This window comes from Ruditapes philippinarum, unplaced genomic scaffold (genome assembly GCF_026571515.1).
Source record: "Ruditapes philippinarum isolate M1 unplaced genomic scaffold, ASM2657151v2 ctg306_1_1_1_1, whole genome shotgun sequence".
NCBI classification, from domain to species: domain Eukaryota; kingdom Metazoa; phylum Mollusca; class Bivalvia; order Venerida; family Veneridae; genus Ruditapes; species Ruditapes philippinarum.
This window is the reverse complement of record NW_026852218.1, coordinates 290,859-309,689: the sequence shown is the minus strand read 5'-3', so window position 1 is coordinate 309,689 and position 18,831 is coordinate 290,859. Positions and strand designations below refer to the sequence as shown.

The following is an 18,831-nucleotide window of genomic DNA, read 5'->3' as shown; positions in this document are numbered from 1 at the left end:
TTTTATATTTATTTTCATTTCTTAAGTTATTCAGACTCTGAATAATTTACTCGATTTAATTAAGTATTAATTACAATGCCATTTTAACACTTTAATTAAATAAAAGTAAAATATATACCGTAGTCAAAGTGTTTATAATTACTTTATGACATTTCTGACAATTACTTTGTGACAACGTACATTTTTAAAGTCTACTTCAAGTTTTCGTAAAATTGAGAATTTTATATATTATGTAAGAATAATAAGTGATGTTGATAAGCAGGAAGTGTTGTAACGTCGTCGACTTCAGATCCAAATCTATGCGAATCTAGGGCAGGAGAGTTTCCATTAGAAATGTCCATATAGTTTCAATTATAAACATTCTTAAGCAGCAACTCTCTTTCAAATAAAAAATACATTACGTTTTCACAAATATATTATGAACTGTAGAAGCAGATATTTTTGACATAAATTTATCAAAAACCGTCCCTGGAGACTTTTCTAAGTACAAATTACTTTCAAGTGCCAAACAAGTACAGACCTGTAGGTAATAATTTTCTTGTTGTTTCAATACTCTTTTGTAAGACATGAGAAGAAAATGGAACGAAAATTGATTCTTATTAATTAAAACTAGAAGTTTTACTCTTCTTAAACTAAACGCAAAAGACTTGAGTTGTTAACACTTTTATTAATATTAATCAAATACAGTTTATACTTCAAAAATCCAATTCAATTTAACTTCATTTGCTTAAGACAAGACTTACAATGCCTTCGCAAAATTCAAGTACGTGTATAATTTTCGAAATCCATACATATTAAGCATAATTAAAACTTTATAGGTTTTGTTTATTTCTTATCATCGGTTTCAGCGGTGTTTAAGGGTTTATCGGCTATTTAACACCGGTTTGGGATTTTGATGGGTGGGCATTGCCACGAAGGTCAAAATATAGCCTCAAAAATATTCTTTCAAATTTTATAATATGTGTAGATATTTAATCACTGTTTAGAAGAAACGAAATCGCTGTATCATTTACTGCAAGCCTATTCCATCCAATGTGTAAAACTGTATAGGTTATTGCGATTATATTAAGCACCATTTCTTCATCATGTTTTGTAAGCATATACAATTCATTATCTTTTTTGCGATGAGTTTCTTCACAGTGATAATTGTACATTTTTGAATCATCAAAAGTTTAATTTTACTTTTGCGAATACTTGAGCAATGCCTGATTTAAATGCACCCACACCCAATTATTGACTGATAAAATATACATGATAGAATACAGTCCTACGCATAAACCCTCCCAGCCTGCTGAATCTCAGTAAGGGCTTATCAGCTAGTAAATCACTATTAACTGTATATCTCCCATTAACACGTCCACTGAGCTGAGAGTCTTGTCATTATTAATTGGCCCTCTGTATTCTTATCTAATGGCCCTAACGTTGAAGGATCAAATTTCTGAAGATACACTAACTTTATCGATGTTTTTTTCTCTGGGTCTGCGGCCCAAGTGAATTGTGAAACTTTTAGCAATTATTTGAATTATTTGTAAATTATATACTTAATTAATATCACAAGATAAATTTTAGCTACTAAATGAATTATATGTTAGGATATACCTTTATAAGTGATAATCATCTTCTTAATTTATAAACTTCCATAGTAAAGTGTCACTGTTCAGTGTTATTCATGTTACTGAGTGAACTGCCCCCCCCCCCCCCCACCCCGAAAAAAAACCGCTAAAAATATTTTTATTATTAGCTCAACTATATAAAATATATGGAGAGCTGTCCTACTCACCTCGGCTTGTAAGCCAGCGCCAGCGTACATACTTTAAATTAATGCTTATATGCAGTAAACATTTTATCTCTTACTATTTTATTAGCTCATCTGAGGACAATGTCCGTGCGTCAAAAATTTCTTTAAAAGACTTCTACTCCTAAACCACTAAGCCAAATTTGTTGAAACTTTGCAGGAGTGTTCCTTGCATAAGGCTCTACCAAAGATGTTCAAAGAATTAAATTCTATGCAGAACTTTGGTTGCCATAGCAACCGAAAAAAAAAACTTATAAAATGTCCTTTAAAAATCCAAAGAGCTAGAGCTTAGATATTTGGCATGAAACATCTTATACTGAGTGTCTATCAAGTTTGTTCAGATCAAAGCCCTGGGGTAAAAACTGGCCCCGCCCCGAGGGGTCATTAATATTTTCCTTATATGTACACATGTATTCCTTATGATCATACACATCATGTGATAAGATGTAAAGCTCAAAAACCAGTATTTCCAGAACTACATGTATATCCCCTTGAACATATAATTTTCCATAAAATAATGTAATTTTTTTCTCTTTCTATTTCATAATAAGGGATTGACTTAAAACTCAAATATATGTTCCTTACCATCAGCTACATCATATGTGACAATGCTGTTAACTCTAGCACCAATATTTTTCCAGAATTATCTTCTCATGAACTCATTTTTTTACCTTCTTACTTACTTCTTTATTTCTTAAGGTATCTACTTCTAACTTAAAAATATATGTTCCTTATACATGTGTGACAAGAATCATAACTCTGGCATAAATATTTCCAGAATTATTTCCCCTTTGAATTTAGATGTTTTTATGCCCCTGAAGGGTGGCATATTAAAATCGAACCATCCGTCTGTCTGTCTGTCAGTCAATCAGGCATATAGACAGTGGAGGTAGTGTCCGCTCTGAAACTTCAGTATGCATGAAAGTATTTTAATTTTTCTTTCATATATGAAATAACCATAGAGGTATGGTGAGTTGCGAACAGGACTTCGGTTCCTACGACTAAGGTTAAGGTCACTGTGGGGTTCAAACTTTGTCATTTTTTATGTTAAATAAATATAGAAGGTGGTGGTCCTGTCCGCTCTAAAAACTTCAGTAGGCATGAAAGAATTTTAATTTCTCTTTCATATATGAAACAACCATAAATGTATGGTGAGTCGCGAACAAGACTCGGGTTCCTACGACTAAGGTCAAGGTCACTGTGGGGGTTCAAACTTTGTCATTTTTTATGTTATATAAATATAGAAGGTTGTGGTCGTGTCCGCTCTTAAACTTCAGTATGCATGAAAGGATTTTAATTTTTCTTTCACATATTCAATAACCATAGATATATGGTGTGCCACGAACAAGACTAAGATTTCTACAACTAAGGTCAATGTCATTGTGGAGGTGCATACTTCATTTGTTATGTTTTATAAATGAAAGGATTATATTTTTTATTTCGCATATGAAATTATCATAAATGTATGATGTGTTGCGCTTAAGACCCGTGTTCCTACGCCTTAGTTCAAGGTCACTGCTGGGGTTTAAACTTTTTCAATATTTATGTTATATACATATAAATGGTGGTTATTGTGTCCGCTCTGTAACTTCCATACATGAAAGTTTCAATTTTTAAAAAAAATATTAAGTCACCATAAATGGACAATGTGTTGTAAACTTAACCCAGGTTTCTTTGTCTAACTTAAAGGTCACTGCTGAGGTTCGAACTATGTCAATTTTTACCACCACACTTAACATGTAATATGTGGTTTATAACTAGAATCCTTTGAGGCATTTGTCACGTTCTGTGACAGCTCTTGTTTTGTGACAGCTCTTGTTTATATATTATTTTTGCATATTGATATTTTTTTGCACTTCAAAATATGTTTCTTAACACTTATATCAGGTGCGAATAGATTTATAACTCTAGCTGTATTTCTAGAATTATCTCCATTTCATTTTTGAACTTGGGATTTAGTGAAAATTCATTTATTTCAAAGGATAATCTTTGTTCCTAGAAATGATATCTACTAATAATTGTTCTTTGTCATTATTACTTACATCATGCATGACAAGGTTTATAACTCTAGCATCTTTATTTCAAGAGATATTTTCTCTTTGAACTTATAACTTTACTATAATGTAAAGGTCATCAATGTTTTACTATTTTCTGCTTTATTGCAATTGGTATAGTTAAAGTGATTTAGTATTTTGTACGGAAGTCAAAATACTACTTTGTTTACATTTTGCTCTCTTTTTTACATTTTTTTTTCACATTCAGAGATTTTTTTCTACCAAATTGAATGAAAGTAATTTACATTAGTATTTTTGTTGTTATCACAGGGACTCGGCACAGTGTTGGGGTAGTGTAAAAAGCAATTTTAGAAAAAAATACTTATAAATTGTTTTTTCTCTAAAATTAATTTTTACCCTACACTATCCCAACACGGAACCGAGTCCCTGTGATTTTGAGTTGTAAGTGAATAAAAAGCTTTTTTAAAAGTAATCCAGTCTTTTTAGTCTTTAACTCTTATTAAAAATTGAATGTACCTATGAAAATCATCTGAAATGTTCTCTATACATTCTTGAAACATGATAGGATCATAAAACATTCTAGGGTGCTGCTATCAGTGATACTGTGACAAGCCATGTAATTATAATTAAATGCTCATCACTGGCCAGAGATAGCAAATTTTGGGGGAAAACTGGAAATCTTGGGTTTATGCGTAGGACTGAATACATGGAGACATTTGATAAATTGTGAAAAAATAAACTGAATGTCAAAGTAAGGTATCCGTATCAATAGGATCTCATCCAATGTTTGAATGAAGTTCTATTCAAAATGAAGGATGAAAGTTGTCCGCATGTACAAAGAAACAGAGTCTACTACATACATGTAACATACTATTTAGTGTAACTACTAAAATATATTGTACCACTAAACATGCGTAATAGATATTTTAGTAGTTATACATATATTTTTTAATTGTTATTAAATTATGTTTTATCGTTCTTTTCCATTTTATTGTTGTTTGTGTGTGTTTTGTTCCTCTTGAGTTTGGTGTATCTTGAATGGTATTTTAAGTGTATTTTTTTTATTTATTTTTTTAGCATGGAAGTACAAAATATTGTTGGAAATAAGCGAACTATTTCTTGACAAACAGTCACTCTATAGTTTTGTGTTTGCATAACTACAAAAGGACAAATTGAAAACACCAGACAATCTTTAATCAGGTTTGCAAAGGGTTAAATTAATGATGTCTAAGATTTCAGGCTGTGAATTACGAACTGTCCCTAATTTTTCTAAGTCTTTTGTGTAAAAGTCCACTACACAACACTGGCAATGGGCGATTTAATACCTTCTTGAAAGTCTGATTTTGTTTGTTTGTTTCATTTTACGCCTTTTTCCAACGGTATTTCAGTCATATAGGCGGTAGTTTCCTAACCATCGTTCCTGGAGAGTTACACCTGTACAAGACTACCTTCCTCCGTGCTTAACACCTAAGCATCTCCCTGGGATCGTACCCACGCCAGAGAGGTAACTGGCCACGGAGGCGGTGAGAAAGTCTGATAAAGGTAAAGGTGTATGAACGCAGAATAATTTTTGTACGGATACTGTATGGCCATCGACAGATGTTCTCTATTAATCTCTGATCTACAAATGTTTGGTAAGAATGATACTTGTGAGCACAGGACTATGTGTAATACAGTTTGAAAATAATTTAATGAAGCATTACACAGGTAAACAATTTTATTTGTTCATAAGTAACGGAACTCTTAGTAAGCTTATAATGTTTGAAACTTCTAAATTTATGCTGTCAAAGACTGCCATACTAGGAATATAATACAATTATATGTTGCATCAGCAATTAGTTTACTATTTGGTTCCGGTTGGTAACAGATTTTCCTTAATCATTTAACTTTAATTTTATTAAGTCAGCAGTACTCATAATCCGGTTGCTACGTGTGTCATGAGAAATATTAAGTCAGCAGTACTCATAATCCGGTTGCTACGTGTGTCATGAGAAATATTCAGTCAGTAGTACTCATAATCCGCGGTTGCTATGTGTGTCATGAGAAATATTCATGTATACTGTATTTAGCATTTGCCATTACTACCACGTGCATCAACTACATGTACTTTATAACGTCAAAAGTAGTATCATAAACTAAGTTCGGCAAAGCCTGAAATTTTCACCAATGCGTAAAAGTATAAATGTAATTTCTAAGAAAATGTGAGGGAAATTGAAGTGTCAATTTGAATATTTCAAAAAAGTTTGCAAACAAAAAAGGTTGTTTCAGAATGTAAATAAAAATCCACATATAGTATTATAGGAATTGTGTAAAAGAAGTCACTTTAACTGTCTTTTCATATTCAGTAGATTCTATTGGATATCCAATAACTAAATGACGTTGCAGGGATGACGGTGGTAAAGCAGTGTATGTAATTGATTAATTAAACAATGTATGTAATTGATTAATTAGAATAATTGATATTGAAGATAAAGTACGCCTATGTGATTCAGAATTGTAAGTTAAATATTTTAATTGTTTGACGTCAATCATTTAACGCATAGGTTAATTGTCTCTTCTGGCCGGAACTACCACAGATTCTGTCAGATGATTAACATGAACAGGTCGAAATGACTGCAACAAGGATGCAGTGTGCTCTTTGTAGTTGGTGAACATCTCACTTATACTTTATAGATCCGTGCCAACTCTTATGCGACACTATAAAATCCAATGTTGTGATCATGTTTACTCAATCCTCTTGTGACTGAAAGGTTGCCCTCAAGGGCTGAGGCATCAGAACTGCAGTCACCGTGATCGTAAGAGGCGATTAAATGGGTTCGAAATAGTGGGATCTACATATCGCTGAGGCGTTTTTGACCCCTGGTGTTGCTTCGAGTTTTTGACACTCGAGGTTACCCAAAATCATCTTTTCTGTTTCGGCGTCATATGACCTCCAATTGTGTTGATGCACCGTACAACCAAACCCATCAAAATGTATACTCAGTCAAAAATGAAACCTGACGGTGTTATTATTCTCAGACTAACAAATTTTGTAAAATGAATTTAGTAACGTTTTTTAACAAAGCTGAGATTAACATAATAAAACATTATCAAATGAAGTTGCCAATTGGATATTTGATTCTGTATAATTCTTTCCGCTAGTTGCTCACGGTCTACATGCCCTTGGATGAACGGTCGATCACCTATTAATAGAAGGTATGACAAGTCCATCGTGCTAGTGTCAACGGTATGTAAACATCCTAATTACCCATTTCTGTTGACGTTGAATTCTGACAAACGACACAAACTTACGTGTATGCATAGAAATGTATTGTATTATAGTGATATTGTTCAAGCGGTTACAGATATAGCACTTAAAATTTAATCTACAAACACATCAAAATGTGCCAGGTTTCATTTGTGTCTGAGAATATACCATAGATATAAATAAAATTATTAAAATCGATGTCAAGTATCTTCGTGATGATGTTATTTTATTTCGAATGTTTAAGTTCATCAGAATGAATGTAGTCCGCTGTACAGAAATAAATTCGCTAGTGCATTGATGGCTGAACACTTAATAATTAAAATGAACAACTTTTTAATTATTAACTGTTTTGTAGCCTATTTTAACGTTGAATGGAACAATTTCAAAACGATTTCATTGGTTGTCACATGAGCTTAAATCTACATAAACATTTCTTTAACTGGACAGTTTTTCATAAATCTTTATATTTTATACTTAGTTCGTTCAAAATGATTCAAAGGGAATATTACTTAACACATAAATGGGTAATTCCTGAAATTAGAGATGTCGTTTGAAAAAAATTAGGATAGATAGGCATACAAATGTGTCATGACATTAAATGACTGGCGTACAATGAAACAAGCTTTGCATTTTTACACTATAGTTTTGGGTTTCCGGAGCATTATCACATTATTTCAATACATTCTGTCTTAATTTCTCAAAACAATCTATTTTTTGCGCTCAACTCTCAAGTTATGTTAAACCAACTCAAATAGAATGAAGATGGCTTGCCATCTACATTTTCTTTTCATTCACTCTGCTGGCCTTGACTGAAGACAAGTACTAGCATAAGTATAGTACTTAGCACTATAATTTGACGAAAAATCATAGACCTTGGATCAAAATAGTATCAGCTCAATGCTAAAATGAGTTGCTGCTTCCGTTTCAACCAATGTGCCGACGTGAAATTCGAAATTTTAAGATATAAAGGGTGAACAAGCAGCACCCATATGCAACAACACTTTAAACCAATAATGTATATCAATGAATCTGATTTGAAATAGAAAGTATACTCGAAAAACTTTTTATTGTTTCTTTTAGGTCACAAAAAAAACGTCTGACTTCCCCTTTTGATTTTTTTGTAGAATGTAGAATGCCTAAATTCATCATAGTTATACATTTTGCAAAAGAATGAATACAGTACAGTTTTGCCTCCTGATCTTGCTGTGAGAAAATTTATGTTTTTTGTTGTTGTTTTTTTCCTTGAAAAATTGAACGTAGAATGGCAAGGTTTTAGCTACGTACAAGTGTATGCTCCCATTGAGATTACATTCATAATTTGAATAATTATACCCCAACATAATAGCCTCGTCTATTTATATCTGATATTCTAACATGGTGACCTATTAAAACAATTCAAAAGCTGTAGTTTTGTTCACTTTAATTTGTTGGTTAAAGTGTTCATTTTGATATCAAGACTGGATAAAAATAATTTAAACCCACTGGCTGTAGTGTTTTAAATGATTTAGATCTCATGTCCACGGAAAAACAGTTTTCATGATTCTGTGTGAATGTTACAATTTTTCAGACTGTAGATTGATGGTTGAGAAATGTATTCATGTATTCCAGCAATGCTGCATATGGAGTGAAAATACCTGTGGCTTGTAACGGATAAAATGACTTACATTTAGGTCATTTCATATATTGTACCTGTTGAAGTGTTGCGTTAGAACAACATTGTACTCCATAAAATTCATTATACTTTATACACACTGTTAGCCATCATAAAACAACCTGATAAAGTACAGTGTATGTAAAAATGAAGAAAATTTTACTACAATTTGGGGATATCCAAAAATGCCCGTTACAATGTCGATTGTTACAACCCAATTGTATTAAAACAAAAACTGCCACCATCGTTTTTCCTTTAATGATTAATTCAAGAGAAAAACAGATGGAGACATTTTTTTCTTTTTTAATGATTGTTCAAGTTTTGCATATTTATAAGCTTAATGTATCTATATAGCTCATAACTCATTTATCAAAATTTATACCTTTAATTGTAGTACATTTACCAGAACACTATGAGTGTGATCAAGTCTTAAGTGTAATTTCCTTTATGTTTATGATAGATAATCAAAGCACAGAAGGCGCTGAATTTGTTTGGGTCTCAGAATGTCAGAAAGGTGAAGGTTGTGAGATTATAAACCAATTTGTTTTTGTAAAGTGCCACCAATGCTTTCCAGCGTTTTAATTGTAGTAAATTGGCTATAAGACTAATTTAAACACTGATATTCAATCCATTGTTTATTTGACTTACCGTAAAACAATTTGAAAAAAAAATGATTTAATGAGTTGCCTTAACTGGGATTTGAACTCCAGACCTCTCACTTCCTTAGCGAGCGTGCAAACCCCTCGGCCACGGTGAATTTATATGTTAACAGCCTGAAGAAAACTATATTATTCTAGATTAGGGTTTGTAACGACGCTAACTGTTGTTTAACACGGATGTAAATAATCATGGAGCTTACTATAAGCATGTATATCTATAAAGAATATAAAACAATATTAGAAATCTTCGACCATTCGGGAATTATTTTGCTTGAAAATTAATGCGCCTGTCATTTGACCATCTTTACGCAGTGATCTCCCCTGAATTTTTCGGTGTTAGTTTACATATAAAGGGAAGTAACCGCTTCAAAAAAGCGGACTACTTTCGGCAATTGCAATTAACAGCAATAGAGTCTGAAATTTCGCTACCATTATTTGTTTGGTCTGACGACCCAAACAAATAAAAACGATATTAAACTTTCTGATTTTCATTTATTTATTTTTGTCTGTGAATGTTTTTGATCAGTCTCTACGACAAGTAACTTAATTTCACATGTCAGTTTATTTATAACTTGTGTTCTTTTCATTTTTTTTTTTGCTTTGTTGTTGTTTCTTTTGTAAAATGGCAGAGGGTCTTTGCATCATTGAATGCATAACTGATAATAGCTTGTTTGTAAAAAAGCATTAATAATTGATAATGATGCATGCACAGTTGATGCACTTGAATATCTACGATAAAAAATGAAATGTGTGACCCCTGTGAAATTATAATCAATTTATGAGGGTGTTATTTTGTACCATGAAGCTAGTGATTATAACAAGTTGAAATGTTATTTATAATGAAAGAAACATGTTTAAAATATCCTTTGTTGTTAAAAAATGAATATAAATTCTCACAAAAAAAACAATGGCTAACTTTTTGCTATAATAGATTTTTTCTGACTTTAGATAAAAATAAATTCTTATATCATCCCATGGCATGTAGTTTAAAATATATTTAATGTAGTCCTCACTCCTGTTTCTTAGTAAGACTTGGAATAGAGTTTATAAACATCTTTGTTAACCTTCATGCATTTAAGACCAATTATCCAAAAACAGAATGTCACTCTTCCTTCTTGATCTTTGTTTTCATATTTTACCATAAATAAATGATTTCCACATGGCACATGTATGCCTAGTATATGCTAAAATTCATGTAAATACATACACATATACCCACATGTAACTTAAATGGTTTTTTTTTTAATTTGTGCTAAGGTTGGGTACATATTTATGCACAACATGTTATGTATCGGTCAAATCCATTTTATTACTAAAATTACATACATACGTATTTGTTGTGCAATTGTTAAAAGGGCTTGATTTGATAAACTTTTGTATACTCACTTTAATTTTGACAAACTTTATGTATAATATCTGCTTTAAAACACTAATCTATAAATCTACAATCAACTGGACATTATTATAATACTGATATTAAAGTGATAATAATGATAAGTACGCTCATCTAATCAATACCTTCTTGTCATATTATAGTATTCTTATATCACTTTAATATCAAGGTCAGAACAGTCCAAAAACAGTCTTGCAAGAGTCATACCAACTTGGCATGGGTCAATGAAGTTGACCTATTCCCGAGTAATGTATTATTATTTAAACAGCATTATCATATAAATATCTATAGTTAATATTGCTTAAATTTATTAACATTCAGGGTTCGACACTAACTGTTTTAACAAGGGATCCCATAGGAATCCCTGAGATTTAATTCAGGGATTCCTCCTAAATGTCAGGGATTCCTCAGATCAAAATAGTAAAATATGAAGGCGAAGAATAACAAGGAAGTGCAGCAATCCGATTTCAAATTCTTTTTTTAAAGACCACTTACATGATATATTGCCTTGTTTCAGATGCAGAAAATGTAGTTTATGAACCCTTTGGGTTTTTTTGTTTGCTTGGATTTTTACGTGCCGTCAACACATAACTGGCCATATGAGCCCTTTGGAAATATTGCTGTTTAAAGTTTTAAAAGTGTTTCAAAGTGTTTACTTTACTAGTATATATATAATTGGACTGCTAAGATAAATTAAAACATAATACATTTTTACATGCACGTAAACAGAATAACATTAAGCTCACCCACTGAACAAGAGTTCGATTTGAAAATAAAACCTGTTTTCTCCCTGGGGTTGATAATTGTGAACCAGTTTCTGTAAATGAAGGTATAATGCAAGTGACTGGGCAATGGGACTTAGGGTTTGAACTTTTTAAGTTAAGTAGGAACTGGGGAAACATTTTCCCAGATAGCCTAGGGTTCACTGAAATAGAGCCAACATATCATCTGTAGATCTTTAAAAACTTACAGGTAATGATTAGGCTCCAAATTCCAGTAAGTTCTGGTATGGATAACTTTTAGAAAATATTTACTTTCATGTCATTTAAAAAGAAAAGTTTAATTATGATCACTTTAAAAAAATAAGTGATTTTCAGCTTACTGTACACTTTTTGTGTTTAAAAGGAAATATCCCATAGATTGTTGTAAATAAAATATTTTGTTAAATTTTTACTAAAGCTAAAATATCAAGAAAAAAGTTTTGTTTGCATTACAAGTAGGGTACCTTCAAATGATTTCGTTTTTAAAAGTAAAAAGTTGCTCCAAGTCCATGACAGGATGTGTAATATCCAAATTTATTGTTCTCAATTTTTACACTGAAATGTCCGATTCTTTTCCTCCCTATGTGTATTGATTTTTTTAAAGTTTTGACATATGTCACATCAAAGGCACTCACCGCATACAGCAGTCATGTAGTTCAGAACACTGATTGGCCCAAAGAACTGTCAGATGAAATATACGTCATTTGGTGTATGTTTCACCTAAGGATTTTTCTATTTTTTTGTCGGTAAATTATGCGTGACCTTGATTGACCTTAGAACACTTCAGTCTTTAGTTAGACAATATTTTTTAGCATTTAAGGCTGCAGAGTTTCAAAAAGGATTTTAAACTGAAAAGTATGGATTCTTTTTATTATATTTATTCATTATACTTTTGCTGTACTACAGGGAGAAAAAAAAATACATCAGTAATCTTTTTGTTTTTTCACTTTTTTACGAAAATTTACAATGATCACAAATGCCGAAGTTTGGCACACAAAAAAAAACAAAAACACGTATTGTTAACTTCCTAGCTACCGCCGGCAACGCCGATCTGCACATATTTGAAGTACACACCGCTCGTGTAAAAAATTATACGATAATTATATTTCTTTCTTGAATTTTCACAACTTAATATTATGAAGTCAATGCATGATATAAAATTATTCAAGAATGTTTCTTTAGCCAAAATATTTTTCATTATATATCGCAAATGAGTTGATAGCAGTCACTGCACAAAGGAAATCTGGCGTACATGATTCAAGAGCGTAGATTTTACCGGCGGGATTTTACTTTTCTTTCTTGAACATTGCAGTTGTGCCAGTCTTTATTAACATTTTTCTTGAATATTTGTGATTCAATATTAATTCAGACAATTTCAAAAATTTACACAGCAATTTTTCAGGGATCCCAACGGAATCCCCAGCTAGGAATCACAGAGATTCCTCCCGACTTTTTGGGATCCTCGGAATCCCGGGATCCCGTTAATGTCGAACCCTGACATTTATGAATTAAGAAAATTTTAGACATGTTCAATGGGAGTAAACTATGCATACATAGTATAGGATATCAATTTGTTAAAAGCCTGAAAGTTTTAGTACCGAGCTCGAACAGCCTGCTCAAGCATTACAGGAACGAGAGTATCTCCAGAAGTGATGGTTTTGAATACTTTTGCCAAAAGTACAGCAAAATTATTGGTAATAAGTTTGCCTGCTCTTGATTGGTGGTTATTTTTTGTTCCTGTCCTATTATATTTGGAGCACACCAGGAATCAGTACCAGCAGGTTACCTGCACTATTATTTATTAAAGCACACATAAAACTGTTTTTTCATCACAATTCCCATTCAAATTGACATTCAGAAAACCTTGCCGATTACAATCTGGGACTTTTTTCGTGTTCACGATTGTTTTATAAAAATGAATGTAAAAAGTGTAAAATTTCAGGGATGCCAACAGGTAATTTGAAGAGAAAAAATGAACACAAGACTTAGAGGTCATGGGGGTCACCAGCAAAATTCCTGGATTTTCATCCTTAAGAATTCATTTTCTTTTAGTGCTTTATCAAACATTTTCATTACCTAATATCACTTTTGCTAATTGGCGGACATTTGGTTTTCCTTTCTTCAACTACAGAGAGGCTATGTTACGACTGGTCAGTATATGTAATGCTATCATTCATTGGCTTATTATAAAAGCGGCAATAACTAAACAAATAGATATACGAAACAATCGGACAATAGACAGTAGCAAACTCAGAGATAGACATTTACATTGTTCATTAGATTTACATCGTTCACAAATGACATCCGGACGACCTTGAAATCTATGGATTTACACGGAAATATGACATCCCTGAAGTTTGATTCAAGTATAAGGAACAATTTATGATAAATTACAGGCAAAATTATAAAGCAACTTAATTTGTTTGTTTGTTTGTTTCATTTTACGCCTTTTCCCAACAGTATTTCAGTCATATAGGCGGGTAGTTTCCTAACCATCGTTCCTGGAGAGTTACAATAGTACTAGACTACCTTCCTCCGCGCTAAACTACCAAAGCATCTCTCGGGGATCAAACCCATGCCAGAGAGGTAACTGGATTAGAAGTCACTGACTCTAACCCCTCGACCATGGAGGCGGTATAAGCAACTTAATAAAAAATATAGAATAAATAAACACAGACACTGAGTCAGTATCAAAATTCAACAGGCTCCCATTGCACTGGCAATAAGGACATTTCAGCCCCAAACAAAATCGGCCCCTGTGCAAAAATCAGACCCCCCCCAAGACGTTTGACCCTTTTCCTTGAGACAATCCAGCCCTTTTAATGCCATTATCTGTCTATCTCTTAATTTAACTATTTAGATAATTATATGCTTTTTTTTTCAAGGTGTAACAATTAATTAAGACACTAATCCTTAATTATAATAAGACAGATGACAAACTGCAAAAACTTTTTGATAAACAAAGTTTACTACAATTGTACCTCAGAAATCATTATCTATTGATCTCTTTACTATTTAAATGTATGTTGTTATTTTTCCAAAGTGTAACAAATTAACTATTCATAGGTTATTGCTAATTAGCAGTTTTTTATATTATAAAAGAAAAAACACAAAAAACTCAAGTTTATTAACCAATGGTTTGTTATAATTTCTTGACAGTATTTGGTATTGTAACGTTCTGATTAAAAATCTGTCCTTTTCATTGTAAAAAATGTTAATCATAAAAAATGTCTGTTTGCAATATTTTTGTTTTATTTCATATTAAAAGTACAAGTATAATTGTTTAACTGCTCTGTGTTGTTTTGTATTGTTCAAACTTGTCACTTACTATTAATTAAATAATATTTGATAGTAAGTGTTTGTTTCATGTAAGTGTTCTACGTCATGGAGCTCCGAAATATAGATGGAGAAGAAACTGTGACATCACACAGTTAAATTCAGAATTGGTGAAATTGTGAGGTCTGAATCTGACTGTCATCTATTTTCGGGGCTTCCTATCCGTTGTATATATGTCTGCGTCTTCGTCAAGATTGCTTTTTAATCATTCAAATAATTTGTTGTATTTTGTTAAATAGTTGTTGATAATAAATGTCTGTTTCAGTGTGGTGTACTATGTTTTATTTGATAAAGTTTATGTTCTGTTCTATACATTTTGATTACTAAAGCCAATTTTTTTTATATTTTGGTTTACTGATTTTTTCCAAAAAAAGGTAGGGTCGGCGGCGGGAAAAAAAAAAAAAAAAAAAGTTTTCATAACTATAAATGTGGTGCATACATATACATAGTACTTACTAGAGCAATGAAATTAAATACATCGCCGATTGTCTATTCCAAAGATTGTCTAAATACACAAAAAAAAACTTTTGCTCACATTGCCATTGTTTAAAAACACACATGAAATCTACACACGATGACTTATGACAAGTGGCAAGCCAGCCCTTCAAAAGAATCTGTCATTCTTTGATGTTTACACACTGCTGTGTAATCTGAATCATCAAAGGTGCCGAAAATCAGCTGACTTGCACTCATTTCTTTATAGATCAGATGTTAAAAAAAAATTGTCAAGAAAAGATTACACAAAGTCATGTTCAATTTTGCCCATTGTGAAAATATTTTAGGTCAATTTTTGACATAAAAATCTATTAAAAGTAAGTGCGGGCATTTTTTATTTTGTTTGTTTGAAAACCTGTATTCAATCTGCTTTTAAAGACTAATTTTTTTTTGTTAAATCTGAAAATACTGATCTTGTCAATTGCAGCTCTGTCCTTGAATGTAATTGCTTACGTAATTTGGCGTGTTTTTTTTTTTGTTTGGTTGTTTTTTTTTTACATTTTTGCGCATTTCGACCTTCAATGCATTGATGAAATATGATCAAAGCCTAATTATAATTCTGTGAGAATGGCTTGACCCCATTTAACAGACATTCTTTCATCATACACCAATAAACACTTTCCCCAACTAGCAGACGACAGGCTATTCTCTAGTAAAGATAACCGGTTGCGTATCTCACTGTATAAATTGTATGTAAAATAGTCTGGCATATGGTAGGTTTAACAGTTAATTAAACTTACCGCGACATTTCTTTGACAAGTCGTATTATTAGCAGCGTATTTCAAGACAACACAGAATTTTTTTGGGGGCAGATTTTTTTTTTCATTTTCCCAAAATACAGAGTCGGCAGGTCAGTAAACCGAAATATCAAAAAATAATGGCCTAATATATAAAACATGTAAATGTATAAAGACTTTCTGTACTAAATATGCAGCCGATTTGATAAAGGGCCGAAACATCCGTGGCAGCCTTGGGTTATTTGGGGCTGATTAGGTCTTGGGGCTGAAATTACTCAAATCCTTACACTGTATCCTTTTCCCCAACCCCGAAATTTGATTTTAAGGCCGATTTTAAACGAATTTAAGTCCTAAATACATAGAAGTTATGTAAAGTTAATTCTTTCTGAGAGCTCGCTTTGAGGCTTTGCCATATTCATTATCACATATAATTTTTGATAGCGTTCCGAAATGACCTACATATGCTGAGTTGAAACTAAGTGAATAATTGTATTCAATATTAAATGCTAACACAATCATATAAATCTATATTAGTGACACTTTCATTGAAAGAGAAAATGTCGTACAATAGTTAATGTCCACATGCCAAATAAAGAAGAAAAACTACAAACTGAAGAAAAATATGCCCAACGCCATGGCATGGCAGGTGGCCTCCAAAATCAATTCGCGGCAAAGCACCTATTGAATATTGAAACTTAAAACATGAACATTAGGCTGAAAGTAACTTCGTACCTGCTTTGTGACGTAAAAGTAAGAAATAATTTTACTTCTGTGTACGTAAATGAATCCTCAATAATACTTCTTTAGTTTGTTGTCTTGCAAAATGGCGGCATGCTGCTTGAGATAATTTCGACCAGTTATTGGTCAATATTTTTTTTTCGAATATCTATTTTTTATTCTAACCGACAAAAATAAATTCGATCAATGAATTTTGTATACGTAAATAAATAAATCTGAAGCACACACATTTTTTAAATATATAAGTGACTAATAAAATAAATATATTGCAGGGGGAGGGGGAATATTCACTGCAAACATAAAAATAGAATGAACGAGACGGCATATAGACATTTCGGACGAGGGACAAAGCTTAAAATGTTGAACACCACTAAATACTTGCATGCTGAATTCATTACTTCTATAATTATGATAATTTCTTAGGTATACAATTCATAATACTAGCTAGTTATAAAATGACAACTGTCGTGTTTTGTCAAGAAGAATATATCAAATGACTTAAAACATTGTATGAACAAATTTTACGATACTTTAAATTTTGCTGTAAAGCACAGACATATATACAATATACTATATAATATATTTTGCTCCATGTGTAAAGTAAACAACATTTCCATGTCTTAATGTTCAGCTTTGCTTCGGTTGGTCAAATAATTGGGATTCCACTAAAGGTTACATAAAGTGCACTTGATATGCATTAATTTGCATCTGTGGTGCACTTCAATGTTCACACATGGTGGGTTTAGTGCACCTCTTGTGCACTTCATTGGGAACATAGAAGTACACAAGAGGTGCACTAAACCCACCATGTACCAGTGTTTCAGTTTATATACATGTACATTTATATATAGCCTTGTACATGTAGCAGTTACTTTTATTTTCTACAAACATCTTAACCATACAGTTTTTTTACAATGAATCTTCATTGACTGCAGCTACGTTGTCAATCTCCAAGAAGAATTGCTATTCGTAGTAAGGAATATAGTGCTGTCAGGATCCAATCAATAGTAGCAGAATATTGCTGTTGCACTTTTATGAAAAATAATTTTATTCTGCGCTGCTCATTTCAGGAAAGAAGCAATAAATATCTAAAACAATTATTTCAATGTTATAGATATCAAGTTTAATCGTTCTAAAAAAGAAAAAAATATTCATTTCTAAAGCATAATGTACCTGTAATTTAAATATTTTTGAGTGTGTTTTAAATGTTTTCTTGTTTTTCTTTTTGTTGTTGTTTCTTTTTGAAGTGGGGCAAATCAACACTAGTCTAGTGCAAATTGTCACTAAAGTGGGGCGAATCGCAATGAGGCGGATCGTAATCAGTTTGGAGACATTAGCCAGCAATGGACAGAACAATTTAGGAAGTATAAAAGATACCAGATAAAGAACATATTGATTCATTGATTATTATTATTATACAAAATTGAAAAAGACACCAATGTTTGGCAATTCCATTCAAAATTCGCTTGTTAAAACCTGGAAAGAATGTTCGTGCATGTCGGTCGTGCATACAGAAAATATGTGTCAGGTATCAGTCCCAGTTGTAACATCTTATCGATCAGTCAAGCTCATTTTTATTTTTCTCCATGATGCATATAATGGTCTCATTGGTTTCCCGTGCATCAAAATTGTATCATCACAAAAATCGACTTGCATAATGTATGTATGTATTTTAGGCTTAATGAGGGTCCATCCGTCCTTTCGGGCACTGAAAGTACGGACTCCGGACATGTCACCCTTCATGTCCTTAAATGTTACTATCAACCAAAAGGTGACCTATAAATTTTGAATTCGGTAATTCACTGAATGATTAAGAAATAACATCGGCTTGAGAGGTGTATATCGGCTATTTAACACCGGTTTGGAGTTTTGATGCGTAGGAATTGACCACGAAGGCCGTAGGCCTGAGTGATTAATTTTGTCGCATCAAAACGACAAAATGCTTGCATACATACATACATACATACATACATACATACATACATACATACATACATACATACA

General features: G+C 32.2%; 1 protein-coding gene across 1 annotated transcript in view; it reads right to left on the bottom strand.

Annotated features, from left to right (window-relative positions):
• Window positions 1–16,973, bottom strand: part of LOC132752946 (uncharacterized) — a 49,521-nt gene extending 32,548 nt beyond the window's left edge. Inside the window, exon 1 of the mRNA XM_060743365.1 lies at window positions 16,822–16,973. The gene's annotated coding sequence lies outside the window, so the exon portion shown is untranslated. The remainder of the gene's footprint in view (window positions 1–16,821) is intronic.
• Between the last annotated feature and the right edge of the window lie 1,858 nt (window positions 16,974–18,831).